This window comes from Temnothorax americanus, unplaced genomic scaffold (genome assembly GCF_048541705.1).
Source record: "Temnothorax americanus isolate GAGA-0224 unplaced genomic scaffold, ASM4854170v1 Scaffold205, whole genome shotgun sequence".
Classification (NCBI taxonomy): domain Eukaryota; kingdom Metazoa; phylum Arthropoda; class Insecta; order Hymenoptera; family Formicidae; genus Temnothorax; species Temnothorax americanus.
Genome location: NW_027509345.1, coordinates 21365 through 25660, shown reverse-complemented (window position 1 = coordinate 25660; position 4296 = coordinate 21365). Strand labels below are relative to the sequence as shown.

Here is a 4296-nt window from a genome sequence, read left to right as displayed (position 1 = left end):
CGGACACCAGAATAAACGAGGTACGACGTTATCGTATAATAAACGCGCAGAAGGCGCTGCGATTAGATCAGAGAGATACAGTATGACAAAAATTACAATTAATATGGAACATCAACCGTAAACGCGAAATAAGCACGGAAATAGAAAACAAGATCTCGCAGGAAAGATCGCGAAAGGGCGATACCTCACGCTCGGAGCGCGTGAACGCAACGCCGGGAGTTGCGCGAGAATTCTGTCTCCAAAAGCCTAACGCAAGTATGGACCGTGGCGTAAGCCACGTCCCACAGTAATGAGGACCGAACGCAACACAATAACGCAAAGTCAATTTCGGCGCGATCGCAAGGAGACGCGGAATGCTATAACAAACGCGAAAATACGGACTTAATCTAACGCGAGAAATGACCAAAGGTAGCGCCAGTCATTCGGGCAAAGACAATACTGTCCTCAGTGATTTCCGAACGCGAAAATGAGACGCCGAGGCAATCGGCGTAGCGCGAAATACTGGAAGAAACGCGAGGAACATGTGCGGGATTACCGCGAGCAATAATAACACGCCATCACCGAACAACGCATCCGAACATAACTACCCTAACACGTACGATTCTCTGAGGCAAATAGCCACTCACAGACGGCCGATTAACGCGAATGATGTGCCGACGCATGCGAAATTCCACAAGAGCAATGCTGAGTAATTTGATACGCCGGGAACACGGAAGGCGCGAGGCACAACCACGAGCGCGGACATTATGCGAAACGGACGCGCAGCAACAGATTTCGCCACGAATCTATCGCGATTTCCAGAGGCTCGCAATCGCGTCTTTACTTCAATTCCGCGGCCACGATACCATCCCGAGGCTCTTCGCTCTCGCTGTCGATCGCCATTCGATACGCGGTCTCAAGAGACCGCACGCGTCGCGATATTACAACGTTATCCCGGACGAGAGCGTGCACCGGAGGGCGGCGTCGTGGCGTTACATTTTGCGATTAATTACTGCGGGCAACCTCACCGATGTGATGTCTCCTCGTAGGGCTCCTCGCCGTCACCTCGTACGGAGGATCGCCGCAGCGCAACAGATTTTCCCGACTCGGGGCGGCTATCGCGTAGTTTAAGAAAACGTTCGGACTCGCCGACGGACGACCAGAGAGTGTCTCGCTAGATTCGCTCGATAACGGAATCGATGCGGCACCCCCTTCCGTAGGGGCGTGCCAACCAATCGAGAGCGAGCTTGCAAGCTCGCGCGATATTCTAACGCAGGATCGTCGTAAGGTGGATCCTTCGGGGGCGCGCAACGGTCCCTCGGCGGCGTAGCGACTTCTTCAATTTGTCCCTGGGCAGCGGACTGGACTTTGTTCTGGTCGGTGTGCCTCCGGTTGCCCTCGGGGCGGTCATCAGTCACCCCGCGGGCCGGTATTCCGTGGAGGCAGATTGCTGAGGCCGGGTTTTCCCCGGTACCTGGGGCCCCGCTATCGGCGGCCTTGTTCATCGCTGCCCCTTTCGCCGCACGCCTGCCGCGTTGCTCCCGCCGCCCGTGATCCCTGCAGTTTCCGCTCTCCCCTCCTCGGTCCTTAGTCCTCCCGGACCCCTTTCGTTATTGGTACTCCCTCGAAGATTCGCCGTGGTGTGGGTGAGGCGCCGCGCGCATTATAATTACACATGAAAATAAAAGAATAGTCAAAACGCGGAAACGATATCGACTTTTTGGCCTCTGGAGATCTCGTCGTCGCCCCTCTGGCTCGTCCCTGGGCGCAAGTTTCCGCGCCTGGTAACGGCGGCGGGGCGCTGCCACGAAGCGGCGGGCCGCAACGTCACAACACATACAGACGTCAGGTACTTATAATAATAGATGTTTAGACGAGGATCATCATAGAGGTAGCAGTCCATTATCAAGGTTACCAGTAGATATGGTTTTCTTTTGAATATATGCATCTTGTATGCTTGGGTATCATGAAAAACTTTTATCTGCGTAGGTTCATAGAAAATACTCACGTCTGTCAAAATTTTCATCTATCTCTGTTTTATGTACAAAACTAAATATTTTCAAAAAATTTTTGAAAATTTTGTCCATTAGAGTTTACGAGACGCCCTAGATCTGTCGATATGTGCTCTAAGTTCAAAATAACAGAATTTCGCCAATTTTTGCATTATACAGGACCAGTTGTAATGTTTGGTATACTGGACGAACGGTTGTATAAACATTTTCTATTCTTGCGTGCAGCTATAAGAGTTTTAGTATCCAACTTGCCAAGGCGATACTTTAGTTTCGCAAAACTTACATTGCAAAAATTTGTTCTTTGATGTCCGAATTTATATGGTCCAACCTTTAATTTTTATAATGTACATGATCTTTTTCATCTTACCGACAATGTGAGACGTTTTGGTTCTTTAGATTCTTTTTTTGCCTTTTTTTATGAAAACTGCATGTCCATTTTTAGGACATATTGTCGGAAGCCAGGTTTACCTCTTCAGCAATTCTTCAATAGGATGACAGAGATAGACATTCACGGAACAGGCGATGATCATAATACAGATTAATCTTTTTACGCATACCGTAATAATGATATTAATTGTCATCAATATCGTAAGATTCGATATAATGGAATATCGCTAAGTATAGAGACACGTGACAACTATTGCATTTTACATGACGGGTCCATTTGTATCATTTCCAATATTGTCAAGGATAATAACTCCTTATCGTTTAGCAGTAAAAAGATTTTCACAGGTTAAGGATTTTTATGATATCGGCATATTACCTTCAGATCTACAAATATATAAATGTTCCGCATTGAGTAACGAAATTTTTTATGTTCATTTGGACAAAGTTTTTGCAAAGTGTTATAGGATGCCTCTTTGAAATTTGATGGAAGATAGTGACAGTGATAGAAGATAGTGACAGTGATGAGGAAAATAATTCAGAAATATCTGGATATGTTGTTACTGCTCTCATACATAGTGAGAAGCCATAAGAAATGGGTCACAATATGTTTCAAACGTCCTTATTATTTTTAATAGCGAATTTGAGCGCTTGCACAGGTGCACACTGGTGCAGACTAAGACTTAATTGTTTATAATCTGTTCTTATATTTAAAATCACTTAAATACACGTTTAAAAACTTTTGCTTCTTTGCCTCTTTGAAATTCGATGGAAGATAGTGACAGTGATGGAAGATAGTTACAGTGATGAGAAAGATAATTCAGAAATATCTGGATATGTTGTTACTGCTCTCATACATAGTGAGAAGCCATAAGAAATGGGTCACAATATGTTTCTAACGTCCTTATTATTTTTAATAGCGAATCCGAGCGCTTGCACAGGTGCATACTGGTGCACACTAAGGTTTAATTGTTTATAATCTGTTCTTATATTTAAGATCACTTAAATACACGTTTAAAAACTTTTTAGCTAATAAAACAATTTGTATGGATTCTGTACAGATCATTTTACTGCTACAAAATATTTCAAAAAGTATTTAAGATAATCTGTAAATATAAGATTTGACTAAGAACAAGCTTTAGTGCGCACTCAGTGTACACTAGAGCAAGCGCCCGAATTCACTATAAGATTAACACATGTTATTATTATTGTTTTTGTCACGTTTTAGTTAATACTTAAAAGGAGATAGTGTCAAAATTTTTTTTGGCAAGGTGCAAATATAAACTTATGGAAAGAAGATTATATATATATATATATATATATATATATATATATAAGTATATATAGGTAATATCATAAAAAAAGGTAAAGGGTTACTATAGCCTATATCTAAGAAATGTAATTTCGAGAATATATCATTCAATTATGATATCAATCTTGCAGTGTATATATAATATTCTAAAATAAAATGCACTATATATATTAAAGTTAATTATAATTGTACAAATAATTTAATAAATATTTAAAGAATCAAAGTTTAGAAAATTGATTAAATATTATTAAAGATTTCAGTTATTATAATTAGTACATATTTCAGAGAAGAGTCAATCAATATAGCTGTAACATAAAATTATATATACTACATATTGTATTGTGCTAACAGATAAACGTTTTTGCTTACAAATAAATGCAGAGACCAAAGCGAGTTGTTACCAAGTTGATTGATATCAGACAACCTCTTTAGAGAACGAATTTCCTAGACGACCTACGAAAAGAGCTTATAGACTATCACCAATAATGACGGATCGACGAGGACATCGGCGACCTACGAAGGATTTTAGATAACGGATCTATTAATACAGATGATATATTAATAGATAGATATATATTTATTTTCAAGCTTATAACCAAAAAAAAACTT

The 4296-nt window shown here is 41.2% G+C and overlaps 1 pseudogene; it reads left to right on the top strand.

Moving 5' to 3' along the window:
* The first annotated feature begins 257 nt into the window (after window positions 1-257).
* On the top strand, window positions 258-3641 carry LOC143897615 (uncharacterized; annotated as a pseudogene).
* The last annotated feature ends 655 nt before the right edge of the window (window positions 3642-4296 follow it).